Consider the following 14,416-nt stretch of genomic DNA (forward strand, 5'->3'; position numbering starts at 1 on the left):
CATCATGATGAGTCCTTAGGTGAATTTTCTTTGTTTCATAATAATTTCATGGTCTTCAAAATCCATCCTCTCCAAGACATAGCGTCTTGCATGGCATGGGATAAGCTATACTCGAATTGTAAAAGATGAAAATTACATGTTGAAATAGTTGAAGTCATGCTTAATTATGAAAAAAAAACACTTGTCGTTGTTGCATACCGTTTCAACTTCGAAGGTCTCCTCGAGCTTAATGCTGAAGCGCCGATCATCGTCCAGGTGAGGCATGTTGCACAGACCTCGATCGTCGTGGCACCAGCCGCACTCCCCCGAGAGACTTTCGTCGTCCGATGATGAAATTTCCTACGTTCATAATTCAAAACTACATCATCTCTTGCGTCTGTACATCGTTAAGAGTTGAAAGAAAGGTATCTAATTAGAAACATAGGTTGAGGGTCTTGTAGAGGATAGATAGGTAGCAGAATCCATTCAGATGGAAAGCTTTAATGAGGATGAATCAAGATTTGGATAATTCATGCCTTTAGGTGAATAAGAAGTTACTTCTGCAAATATCTGTTGGGTCCAATAAGATAATCCACAATGTGGTGAAAACACGCCCTTTGTACTGAGCTATTGGTATATGGAGATGGTCTAAGATTTTCAGTAGTAAGAAGTGAAGTGGTAATTTTGAGAGCAAATGGTTAGGATGAGTGGTTCCTCTTTCCTGTTTAGCTTTACAATAGAATATTTTTAGTCATGCACACTTGTGCATTTTCAGCCAGGCCCAATGGAGTTGTCCTAAAAACATTTCTTTCTTTAAGCCTGCTACATCCATCTCAAGTATTTATGGTCAAGGGTTAGCAGGGCCATCCAAATAGAATATGTGGCATGGGCTTTTTTAGTAGGTCATCCTACCAGATTAGGGTTTATCGATGACGAGCAACTGACATTAGTAATAACTATGAGTTGATATCACACTTCTATATGTATAACACAAGAGGCAGTTGATCCTACTTAATTAAGTACTAAGATACCCCGGCCCATGCATTAGTCGCAAGTACCCATATGTCCTATTTTTAGCAAAGTCATGCTAAAAATCACGGAAAATTTCAGCATGACCTTTGCTGAAAATAGGACATATGGAGTACCCGAATTTGTTGGAACATAAGTTAATCGACATTCCGGCAAACTCAAGGGCCTCTCGGGGTACCTCCAAAATCATCATGACACGATGGTCAGAGAAAAGCCCCAGCAAACTAGCAAAGTTATTGACGTGTTTACAGAAAAAAAATCTGTAAAAGATGATCATCATCTTTACAAGTCTTTCTCAATGTGATCACATAAACAAAGGAGCACCACAATGTGCCTCTACTTTCATATGGATGAAAAGGCCACAGACCATATGGTCCTCTGCTTTCATATGGACAAAATAGAAGTTCACACATATAAATAGAAATGAAAAAGGATAGTAGGAAATGAAAAAGAATTATGCTCAAAGAACAATGGTAACAACAAAGATGATAAGTATATTTGAAACAAGAAAATGAGACATGCATAGGCTATATTTGAAACACGATATTCTGCCAATATTTGTTAACTGAAGCTAAGATGATAAGTATATCTAGAGTGCATTAGCTATGGTTCTTATCAAGCTAAAATAAAAGGAGAAAATTGCTTATTTACACCTCACAAATATTTTGGCTTGCTGATCTAGGTAGAAGGCAATTTTGTCATTGGTGCTAGTCAGATCTGAACCTTACATCAAATACACTTCTCAATGTTCACTGAAATTTAGAGAATAGATTGAGAGAGATAGCAGCAGCAAGAAGTTGAGGTTCAGACTCTGAAGAGGAACAGCAGAGGTGCAAGGAGATGGAGTAGAAACTGTAGAGAGCGGCAGCAAGCAGTAGAGAGCGGCGGCGCACCATCTCCAAAAAGAGACACCTCTCAGCATCAGCATCAGCTTCTAGGGAGGAGCTGCATGACACCATCTCCAAAAAGAGACCACCACAAAGCCAGAATTATTTGCTTTCTTACTCTTCTTACTCCTCCTTTTAACACAACCAGAAAGCTACCACCACCTAAATAACAAACACCTCCTTGGATATGCTAAAACCACAAAATGATCATAGCAGTGTGTTTGTGGCATCCGTGCCTGTGCCAAGATATGCTAAAACTTAGCTCAGCAACCAACAAAAAGTAACTTAGCCCAAGAACAAGCTTTGTGAAAACCGATAAGTCACACATATAAAACCACCTTTGTGAAAACAGTCCACACAAGAACAGAGTCCACTCACATAAGTCACACATTATGTCAATTCAACAACTACTACCCTTTACACTAGCATTGATAGAGCCCGATCAGTCAAAAAATACATAAAAACCATCATAAAAGATCTTGTGTATAGAAAAATCTCGAAAATTAAACAATTAGTACATGATGCATGTTCTATGAACCCTGAACATGTACATTGGGAACTATTACAAAAACTGAGAAAACATTATGCATGCTCTCTGAACATGTACATTGAAGAATGAAAAACAACTATCTGGTGAGGGCTCTTTTGCTCTGAATTCATTGAAGAATGACAAACAACTATCTGGCCATTAGCAACAGCAGTAGCTAGGGGCAGCAGACAGCACTAGCAAAGCAGCACGCAACAAGAAAGAGCAGCAGTAGTGCAAGAGCGCCGGCGATGGCAAGAGCAGCAGGAAGCAAAAGCAGCAGCGGCGGCGGCGCTATAGGCAGAAGCAGTAGTAGGCGAGCAACAGAAGTAGAGTAGCAGCAACGGGCACACGCAAGGTGCAGCCAGGAGAGGGCGTGGGCGGCTGCGGGCGATGACAGGCACGTGGGGGCGCGGTGCAGCAGTGGCAGCAGGTCATCAGTGAGCTCGGGGATGGCAAACGATGACGAATCGAGGCGAAGTAAAGGGGTATCCGGAGGAGAAGCTCACCACGAAGCTGGGGACGTGGTCGGGGAGGCCGGGGATGGACCAGAGCGAGACGGGGTCGGGGACATGGTCGACATGGGGAGGGGGAGGACGACGGTGATGTACAACGACAGGGCCACGCGCAGGAAGAGACGGCGAGAGGTGGCTGCTGCTCCTCGGCGAGGTGGACGCGCTGCTGCTTCTCCTTGTCGGCGGGGGGTCGGCGGCGGCGGTGGAGAGCGGGCGCGAGGGGCGAGGGAGGGGGAGGGAGGGGATCGATCGGGCGAGGGAGGGGGAGGGAGGGGGATCGATCTGGCGAGGGGGAAAGGGATAAAGGGGGGAGGTTAGCAATGGCGCACCACCCAGGGGTGCGCCATAAGTACATCCATAGCAATGGCGCACCACCGAGGGGTGTGCCATAAGTAACTTTTTTTTGAAAATATCATTAAATTTGTTATTTGAAAATATCATCAAATTTGTTTTTTTGGATTTTTAATTGCATTCATTTGTGAATTGGTAAAACATTTATGAATATGAAAAAATATCATCAAATTTGAAAAAATATTCATGAATTCAAAAAGTTCCCATGAATTTTAAAAATATACATGAGTTCAAAAAATATTAACAAATTCAATACTTTTTGTGAGTTAGAAATTCAATACCAGAATAAACACATAAATAAATATTCATGAGGACTAGAACAGAAGAAATATTATTACTAGTTTTGCAAAACAAAAAATAATATAATTGTTAGTAGTGGCGCACCTTGATTGTGGTGCGCCATTACTAGTTTGAACTAGTAATGGTGCACTGTACCTTGGTGCGCTATTACTAGTTTTGGAAAAATATAAAAAAAATTGTTAGTAACTGCGCACCATGCGTGTGGTGCACCATTACTAGTTAAAACTATTAATGGCGCACTATGCCCTGGTGCGCCATTAATAGTTTTGGAAAAATAAAAATAAAATAAAATTTGCTAGTAATGGCGCACCGTGTGTGTGGTGCGCCATTAGTAATGAGGACACTAATGGCGCACCTATATCTGGTGCACCACTGCTATATAGCAGTAGTGCACCACGTACATGGTGCGCCATTAATGTCCATATTGGTTATAGCCCTTTTCCTAGTAGTGCCAGGTTGAGAGATATGAATTCTCTAGCAACTTCTATAGCTGCAAGATGGAGGAGAACAGTTCTGTCAGTGAACACATACTCAAAATGGCTAGATATTATAATCACTTGACTGAGCTAGGAGTTGATCTTCCAGTTGATTGTGTCATTGATAGGGTTCTTCAATCATTGCCACCAAGTTACAAAGGCTTCGTGATGAACTATAATATGCAAGGGGTGAACAAAACAATTCCCGAGCTCTTCGCAATGCTTAAAGCCACGGAGGTAGAAATCAAGAAGGAGCATCAAGTGTTGATGGTTCACAAGATCACTAGTTTCAAGAACAAGGGCAAGGGAAAGAAAGGGAACTTCAAGAAGAATGGCAAGCAAGTTGCCACTCCCGGGAAGAATCCCAAAGCTGGACCTAAGCGTGGAACTCAGTGCTTCTACTACAAAGGGACTGGTCACTAGAAGCGGAACGGCCCCAAATACTTGGCGGATAAGAAGGATGGCAAAGTGAACAAAGGTATATTTGATATACATATTATTGATGTGTACCTTACTAATGCTCATAGTAGCGCCTGGGTATTTGATACTGGTTCGGTTGCTCATATTTTTAACTCGAAATAGGAGCTACAGATTAAACAAAGATTGGTTATAAGGACGAGGTGACGATGCGCGTTGGGAATGGTTCCAAGGTCGATGTGATTGCCGTCGGCATGCTACCTCTATATCTACCTTTGGGATTAGTTTTAAACCTAAATAATAATTATTTGGTGCCAGCGTTGATCATGAACATTATATCTGGATCTTGTTTAGTGCGAGACAGTTATTCATTTAAATCAGAGAATAATGGTTGTTCTATTTATATGAGTAATATCTTTTATGGTCATGCACCCTTGAAGAGTGGTCTATTCTTGTTGAATCTCGATAGTAGTGAGACACATATTGTCGGAGTAAATAGCCATGGGTAGCCTAGCCGGCTTCCCCTGGCCCTTCTGAAAAAATTACGAGCCCGTCCGGCTCTCAAGAATCCAAGACATGGGGCCGCCTTCCCCTTGCTGGCTGTCACCCAGGCCGGCTTTCGGAAGGTGGCCCGACTTTAGCCCTCATGAAGAAAGCCATGGGAGGGCCGACTTCAAGAAGCCGGCCGCGAGGAGGCCGACTCCAAGAAGCCGGCTCCCATAAAGCGGTCGAGACCGTACCCTCAGAGTTTGCATCCACCTAGCGGCGATGAGACGGGGCGTGGCTACAGTAAAGCCTGCCACCCCCAAATCCCGGAGCACGATCGGCATAGTGCGCCGTACGTGTGACCATGACCCGCCCGGCGCAACACTGTTGCCATGCTGACCCTGATGCCATCCACGACGGACTACCAGCGCGGCCCACGGGCGGTGGGCCCCTTCGGGCAGAGAGACACCCGAAGGCGGCCATGCCTCCCCCAGTCGGCGCAAGACAGAGCCGGCTCCCCGCAGCCGGCTTGGCGCCTCCCTCGAAGAAGACGCCCCATTAAGGAGACAAGACGCGGTGAGGCTACAGCGATCGCCCGCCGGGCGGCGGCACTGTAGCCACGCCTACCACGACGAAGCCCACGTCACCAAGATGGGGCAACAGTAACCAACCGCCGACCAGGTCCTGGACAGTGGGGCCTGCCTGTCGACCAAGGGGCCGGCAGCCGGCGAGACCCACCAGTCGGCGGGCCCCAGCAGCCGGCGCAGAAGCCGGCGAGCGCAGTCACAGATGGCTGGGCCCCACGCCCAGTCGGATTACCATTGTACCCCCGGGGGATAGGCCTATATAAACCCCCCGGGGCACCCATGCAAAGGGTTGGACCCCCAGCTAGTTTTAGACACCACACAAGGAGAAGAAGCAAGCTAGCCGTGCCCTTCTTCCTCCTCCCACCGAACAGCTCAAGGAGCAGTGTGTAGCTACTTGTCCATCTAGTGATCATGCGGAGACCCCGCAGAGCAGCAGTAGGGGTGTTATCTCCACGGAGAGCCCCGAAGCTGGGTAAGATTCGCCGGCGTGCATGTCTTCGCCCCATCCCATTTCCAGGCACCGGCGACGTCTTACTGGCTCCCACAATGATAAGCCACCCGTTGGCATATGTAGCACCTACCACCCGACATTTGGCGCCCACCGTGGGGCCAGGTGCACCGTCGTCCGGAGACCTGTTCTGGACGAGAACCCTCTTCCTCCCCAGCGAGCGTAGCCAGCCCGGCACGCCCGATGGCGCTTGCCACGACGCGCTGCAAGGCGTCACCAGCATCTGTGCGGCGAGCAGCCTCGCCAATCTCCTCGATGAAACCCTCATCTCTGACGAGCTCGCCTCCGATGCGGGCACCGACCACCTCGCCAACCTCCTCGGCCAGCTCCATGTCTCCAGCGAGCCCGCTGTGGATCTGGAGTCGGTTGGCTCCACTGACCTGATGCCTGTCGACTCCGACACGACCTCCTTCGACACCTTCCCCACCAACGTCGCGATCTACAACGACCCGCTTCCTCGGACCGATGGCCGCGATACTGTCACCACCGAAGTGATGGTCGTCGGCCACGGCGGCCCGGCCAACGAGAGCGCCCATGACGCCCCGCATGCGGCAGCCCACGACTTGTCCACCCCCCTCCCGGCTGATGCCGACGATGAAGCACTGGAGGCGCGCCGCCTCGCCCTCCTCGCAGAGGGCCGGAGGCTGGCTTCCGTGAGACGCCTCACTGAGGCCTACCAGCATGAAGCTGACCACGCCGCCTTCGGCACGCCGGCCCCGGGCGGGCCAAGTCGGGCTGGCATTGTCAAGCAACGCAGCGCTGTCATCGCCGACATGCTGGGAGTCGACCGCCCGGTCTATGCCACTCCGCTCGAGAACTTGCGTGCCGCCCAGGCGGCCGTGGACGAGTTGGACGGCTTGGAGGCCGAAGAACTCCCCCACATGACCCGGCGCATCCAGCAACTGATTGACGCGGCCGCATGGCGGCACGAAGCCGACGCCCGCACGGGAAGCCCTCCCCCGCGCCGAGATCACGGCGCGACGTCCCGGACACCGACTACGAGCAATGCCCGCGCGCGGCGCGAGAAAGAGCCGGTAGCTAGCCAAAGCCGGACCCGAATCTCCATCGAGCGAGACGCGGACGGCCATCCCTGAGCCATGGAATGGCGGGGCAACCCGCCTCCGCCTCCACCCTGTAGAGAGAGATATCCCACCCCGCCGCCAGTGGCGCACCCGACTCTCAGCGGCCGACTAGGTGGCCGCGAAGGAGTTGGCGAGAACGACGCCCGCCATCGGATCGACCACCTGGCGCGATCCCTGGCGCTGGAAGAAGAAGACGATGTCGGCCCGCCTTGTTTCGGCCCCCGCATCCGCGACGAGCCTTTCCCCAAAGGGTTCTCGCTCCCAAGAGACACGCCCAAGTACAACGGCTCCGTGAAGACGGAAGATTGGTTTATCGACTACTCCACGGCGGTCAGCATAGCCAACGGCAACCGGCGCATTGCTGTGAAGTACGTGCCCCTCATGCTGCAAGGCACGACGCGGACCTGGCTCAATAGCCTCAAGCCTCTCAGCATCAACAGCTGGCTAGATTTCATCGAAGCTTTCATCCGCAACTTCACCAGCACCTACAAGCGGGCCCCCAAGCCCAGGCAGCTCTCCCTGTGCGTACAGGACCCAGCCGAGTCCACTCACGACTACCTCACGCGTTGGGCCGAGCTCCGCAATTCTTGCGAGGGGGTGCACGAGGTGCAAGCCATCGAATACTTCACTACCGGGTGCCGAGAAGGTACCCTCCTCAAGCACAAGCTCCTCTGCGACGAGCCGACTACCCTAGACGAGCTTCTGGACATAGCAGACAAATACGCCACCGCCGACTCTTCGATGAAGACCGAGCTCCGGGTAGACGCGTCCGGGAAAGTACTCAACCCGGCGCCCAAGACGCCGGCAGGAGATTCCGGCCGACGCCCACACCCGAACGACCACAAGCGCAAGGGCCCTGCGCCGCCTCCCGCCAGTCGGCAGGTGGCCACGATCGAAGACGCACTGCCTGAAGGGCGACCCGTGCCCAAGAAGCCCAAGGGCGGCCGGCCGGCTTGGCAGCCGGCTTTGTCCTACGAGCAAACTCTCGACGCCCCGTGCAAATTCCATAGCGGCACGAAGCCGTCCAACCACACAACCCGGAAGTGCCATTGGCTCACCCGAATCTCTAAAGGCGAGGGGCTCACACCGCCTTCGCCTGCCGGCCCGCCGCCTCCGGCTCCGCCGCCTCCGGCCGCTCGGCCCGCAGTCGGAGCCGTGCACGACGAATTCCCCGACGAGCAAGCAACCTACATCGTCTTTACAAGCCAGCTCGAAGACCGGCGCGGCAAACGCTGAGAGCACCAGGAAGTCAGCGTGGTCGCTGCCAACCCCGCCGGACACATGCATTGGTCAGAAAAACCCATCAGCTGGAGCTGGGCCGACCATCCAGAGGTGATGCCGTCTCCCGGCTCTTATGCGTTGGTCCTGGAAGCCACCCTCGCGACGGACAGGCACGCTGCCCGCTTCTCCCGCGTGCTGATAGACGGCGGGAGCAGCATCAACATCTTGTACCGTGACACCCTGGAGAAGCTAAATGTCAAGACGAAGCAGCTCATGCCTACTCAGACAGTGTTTCACGGCATCGTACCCGGCTTCTCCTGCGCCCCCATTGGCAAGATCAAGATTGATGTACTCTTTGGGGACAAGGAGCATTTCTGCCGGGAAGCAATCTGGTTTGAAGTGGTGGACCTGGAGAGCCCCTACCACGCGTTGCTTAGCCAACCCGCCTTGGCCAGGTTCATGGCAGTTCCCCACTATGCATACCTCAAGATGAAGATACCAAGTTCCAAGGGCGTCATCACCGTAGCCGGCGATTACAAGAAGTCTTCCGAGTGCGCTGCCGCCAGCAGCAAGCTTGCTGAGTCCCTTGTGATTGCCGAAGAGAAGAAGATGTTGGACCGGGTCGTGGCCATGGCCAGCAAGCAGCCGAACCAGTCCCCCGACCCCAAGGAGTATGATGCCCAAGGATCTTTCCAGCCGGCCAAAGAAACCAAGAAGATACCCCTTGACCCCGAGCACCCCGAGAGGTTTGCCGTCATCGGGGCAAGCCTGAACAGCAAATAGGAAGGCGAGCTCGCCAATTTCCTCCGTGAGAATCGAGACATCTTTGCATGGTCCCCCAAGGACATGCCGGGTGTTCCGAAGGAATTCGCCGAGCACAAACTACACGTCCGAAAAGACGCGAAACCAGTCAAGCAGCCCCTCCGCCGACTATCAGAGGAAAAGAGAAGGATTGTAGGGGAGGAGATAGCCCGGCTTCTGGCAGCCGGCTTCATTATGGAAGTCTTCTTTCCAGAGTGGCTTGCCAACCCGGTCCTCGTGTTAAAGAAGAACAACAAGTGGCGCATGTGTATAGACTACACAAGCCTCAACAAGGCCTGCCCTAAATATCCCTTCGCCCTGCCGAGGATTGACCAAGTGATAGACTCCACGGCCGGATGCGAGCTGTTGAGTTTCTTGGATGCTTACTCAGGATATCACCAGATAAAGCTAGATCCGGACGACCGCCTGAAGACCGCCTTCATCACGCCATTTGGAGCCTTCTGCTACATGACTATGACATTCGGCTTAAGAAATGTCGGTGCCACTTTTCAGCGTTGCATGCAGAAGTGCCTCCTCAAGAAACTCAGCAGAAACGCTCACGTCTATGTGGACGACATTGTGGTGAAGACGGAGAAGCGCGGCACCTTGCTGGAAGACCTCAAAGAAACATTTGAGAACCTACACCGGTTCCAAATCAAGCTCAACCCCGAGAAATGCGTGTTCGGAGTGCCAGTCGGCCAGCTCCTAGGCTTCCTGGTCTCTGAACGTGGCATCGAATGCAACCCGGTGAAGATCAAGGCCATCGAGAGAATGGCGATCCCCACCAAGCTTCGAGACATCCAAAAGTTCACCGGATGCTTGGCCTCCTTGAACCGCTTCATCAGCTGGCTCGGAGAGAAAGCTCTCCCCCTCTACCGCCTCATGAAGAAGAGCACTCACTTCGAGTGGAACGACCAGGCCGACCAAGCTTTTCACGAGCTGAAGAAGATGCTGGCCACGCCGCCTGTCCTAGCGGCGCCGACTGAGAAAGAGCCCATGCTCCTTTACATTGCCGCAACCAACCGGGTGGTTAGCACCGTCATCGTAGTCCAACGCCCAGAAGAAGGCCGAGCCCAGCCGGTCCAGAGGCCGGTGTATTATTTGAGCGAGGTGCTGTCCGCTTCAAAGCAGAACTACCCGCACTACCAGAAGATGTGTTACGGCGCGTACTTCACCGCCAAGAAGCTGAAGCCCTACTTTCAAGAGCATCCCGTCACGGTCATATGCACCGCCCCGCTGGCCGAGATCATAGGCAGCCGGGACGCATCCGGCCGGGTGGCGAAATGGGCCATCGAGCTAGCTCCTTACACAATCTTCTACCAGCCCCGCACCGCCATCAAGTCCCAAGCACTGGCCGACTTCCTCGTCGACTGGGCCGAGACCCAGTACCTGTCGCCGGCTCCCGACTCCACCTATTGGCGCATGCACTTTGACAGGTCCAAGATGCGCACCGGCTTGGGAGCCAGCATCGTCCTTACCTCTCCCAAAGGCGACAAGCTCAGATACATGCTGCAGATTCACTTCTCCGCCTCCAACAATGTAGCCGAGTACGAGGCACTCATACACGGGCTCCGGCTTGCCAAGGAACTCGGCATCCGCCGGATCCTATGTTATGGCAACTCAGACTTGGTGGTTCAGCAATCATCCGGCGACTGGGATGCCAAGGACGCAAATATGGCAAGCTACCGCTTCCTGGTTCAACAACTCAGCGGATACTTTGAAGGATGCGAGTTCCTCCATGTACCGCGAGCCGACAACGAGCCAGCCGATGCCCTGGCTCGAATAGGCTCCACTCGGCAAGCAATACCAACCGGCATCGCTCTACAACGCCTCCTCAAGCCATCCATCAAGCCGTCTCTAGAGTCCGATTCCATCTTCGTACCACCTGGCCCCGACGCGGCCGGGTCTGGCTCGAAGAACCAAGCAGGCGACCCCGGGACTTCAGTAGTCGGCCCGGGGACTTCGGCCACCATGCGGCTTCAAGATCACTCGTTGCCAAAGCTTTCCGCCATGGTTTCTTTTGGCCAACTGCTTTGGATGACGCCAAAGAATTAGTTAAATATTGCAAAGGGTGCCAACTCTTCAGCTCCAAGCAACACATGCCGGCTTCGGCACTCAAGACCATTCCCCTCACCTAGCCCTTCGCCATTTGAGGACTGGACATGGTGGGCCTATTCAAGACGGCGCGCAGCGGCATGACGCATTTTCTTGTCGCCGTGGACAAATTCACCAAGTGGATTGAGGCAAAGCCGATCAAGAAGCTGAATGGGCCGACTGTTGTGACATTCATCACAGACATAACAACTCGGTACGGCATGCCACACAGCATCATCACCGACAATGGCACGAATTTTGCCAAAGGAGCCTTGGCACGTTTCTGCGCAGCCCAAGGTATCTGGCTGGACTTAGCGTCCGTCGCCCACCCATAGTCAATCGGCCAGGTTGAGCGAGCCAACGGCCTCATCCTCTCCGGCATCAAGCCACGACTGGTCGTACCACTGGAGCGTTCAGTCGGCTGTTGGCTCGATGAGCTGCCGGCTGTCCTCTGGAGTCTGCGCACTACCCCAAACAAGTCAACCGGCTTCACTCCTTTCTTCCTCGTGTACGGTGCCGAGGCGATCATCCCAACCGACATCGAGTTCGACTCGCCCCGGGTAACCATGTACACGGAGGCGAAGGCCAAGGAAGCACGAGAAGACGGCATCGACCTGCTGGAAGATGGCCAGCTGTTAGCCCTCAGCCGGTCTGCCATCTACCAGCAGGGTTTGCACCGCTACCACAGTTAGAAGGTCAGGCCAAGATCTTTCCAAGAGGGCGATCTTGTGCTCCGGCTGATCCAGCGAACAGCCGGCCAGCACAAGCTCTCGGCCCCTTGGGAGGGCCCCTTCGTCATCAGCAAAGCTCTAGGCAATGACTCCTACTACCTAATCGACGTGCAGAAGCCCAACGCACGCAAGAGAGATGACTCCTGCAAGGAGTCGGGACGACCATGGAATGCCAACCTCCTTCGAAGATTTTACAGTTGAAATGCAGTATGTATCATGCTAACTTTTGTACTAAATACGAGACAATAGGCCCCCCGAGGAGGGCTCGGGGACTGCCATCTTTTATCTATGAATGAAAAGTATCATGCATATGACCTTGTCATTTCATTTACTTGTTCCGTCCGGCACCGGGTTCGACTAGTCGGCCCGGGGACTGGCCGACTGGAGTTATATTAGAAGTCCTACCCGCGGTCAGACAAGTAGTGTGCCGACACCTAGGCTTAGCTCTTGCCAAAGTCGCAGTTCGAAGAACCGGATGTCCGGCTGGCAAGAGTCGAAAGCAGGAAAGGATGCCCACATGAAAAATGGCCAGGGACCAACGGACTAATATAACGAAAGCCGGTTTGCCGCCTACCACTGACCGACTACCAAAGTAGCCGGCCGGCCGGTTTCCATTCACTTCACTTCAATCCAAGAAAGCTCAAGTACTTGCCTCCCCAAAGAGGGAAGGCGGCAAAGGAAAAAGCCTAAGGATAAAAAGCATACGCGAATGGAAACCAAACATGCACATAATAATATTTACATAAAAGACCTCCAAGAGGCCAACATTCAACATTGTTTGGATACACCCCCAGTGGGTGGAACTGCGAAAGCTTAATAAAGATTGTTCAAAAGGCAACAGGCAGGAAAAATAAGGACGGCAGGTCAAGCTGGCGGAGCGACCGACGAGCCGGGCTGGTCGGCGGACATGGTTGTGCCGGTCGAAGGAGTGGCCGGCTGGCGAACCTCGGCTTGATCGCCGCCTCCTGCAGAGGGCGCGCTTCCACGCGCCTCGTTGCTGGAGGCACGGTCAGCCTGAGGCCAGCCGGTTGTTCCACTAGCCGGCTCGACGTCTTCACCGTCCTCTTCTTCGTCATCCTCGCCCTCGTCGCTGGAGGCGATCTCCTCTGCCAAGTCCTCGCCCACCGCCGGGTTCAGCCCGAACCACTCCTCCGGCTGGGCAACGCCGTCATCATTGATTTCAGGTGCAAAAACGCTGATGTCGGTGCACTCGGCGATCGTCGAAGCATGCTGGGCGATAGCCGGCCGCACCTCCTCCAGCTCCGCGTCGGCCTCCAGCCGCCAAGTGCGCAGCTGGTCCAGGTTCAGCCCTGGGTACCAAGCTCGAACGAACTCCAACGCCCGCCCGGCTCCAAGATGGGCCGCCGACGCCTTCCAAGCTTCAAAGCGACCGACTGCGAGCTCCAGCCAGTCGGCAGTCCGGCTTGGGGTGCGGGGGATCGTCTCGCCGGGCCAGAGGGCGGCCAACACCTGCGCCCCGGCACGTTGGAGCCGGCGAAGCATCCGGTGAGTCGGCTGCAGCCGCGCTTGGACAGCCAAGAGCTGCTCCTCAAGCGTCCGATTCGCGTCCGGCACGCCTCGCGATGGGCCTCGATGGTTTGGGCGGCGAAGGTGGAGTAGCCGGGAAAGTAGTCTGCACAAGAAAATAGACAGCAGCACAAGTCAGGCCAAAAACCAGGCGGCAAGGGGCAGGAGAGGAGCGAGGAGGGCGGCTTACCGTCGATCAAGTCCTCGATGCGGCCGAAGCCTTCATCCAGCGCTTGTCGGGTCTCAGCCCATCTCGCCGCCTCGGTCTCAAACTCTACCTTCAGGGCGGCCTCGCTATCCTGCGCTTTCTGCAGGGCCGCCTTGTGGCTCCCCTCTTGGTCAGCCAGCTTCTTGGCCAGGCGGTCACGCTCCTGGACCAAGGCAGTGTACTCAGCATCCTTGGTACGAAGGGCGGCCTGCGCTTCGCCGAGTTCCCTCCTCAAGTCGGCGTTGGCCCCTGAAAGCACGAAAGACAAAAGAAAAAAAACCAATAAGGAAAAAGTCGTCAAGGAAGATCCGACCCGACTGCTCAGCGGTCGGCCCGAATCTCGGGGACTACACCCAGTGGGTGCGCTGACGCGCCCCCACAGGAGACAGACAAAATCAAGCACTTACTTTGGCTGTTGGCCAGGTCGTAGGTCTTCCGACCCAACTCCTGAGCCTGGGAGTTGAAGGCGGCAGCACGGGAGTTATGATATTCCTGGAAGTTCAGACAGGAAGCAAAAATAAGGTAGTCGTCAAGACATATCCGACCCGACTGCTTAGCAGTCGGCCCGAATCTCGGGGACTACACCCAATGGGTGCGCTGACGCGCCCCCACGGAAGAAATCAAGAAACCAAAGCGGCCAAGAATGAAAGACTCACCCGGATGGCGGCCCGCGTCGACAGGAACTCCTGGG

The sequence above is a fragment of the Triticum dicoccoides genome, chromosome 4A, assembly GCF_002162155.2.
Source record: "Triticum dicoccoides isolate Atlit2015 ecotype Zavitan chromosome 4A, WEW_v2.0, whole genome shotgun sequence".
NCBI lineage: Eukaryota > Viridiplantae > Streptophyta > Magnoliopsida > Poales > Poaceae > Triticum > Triticum dicoccoides.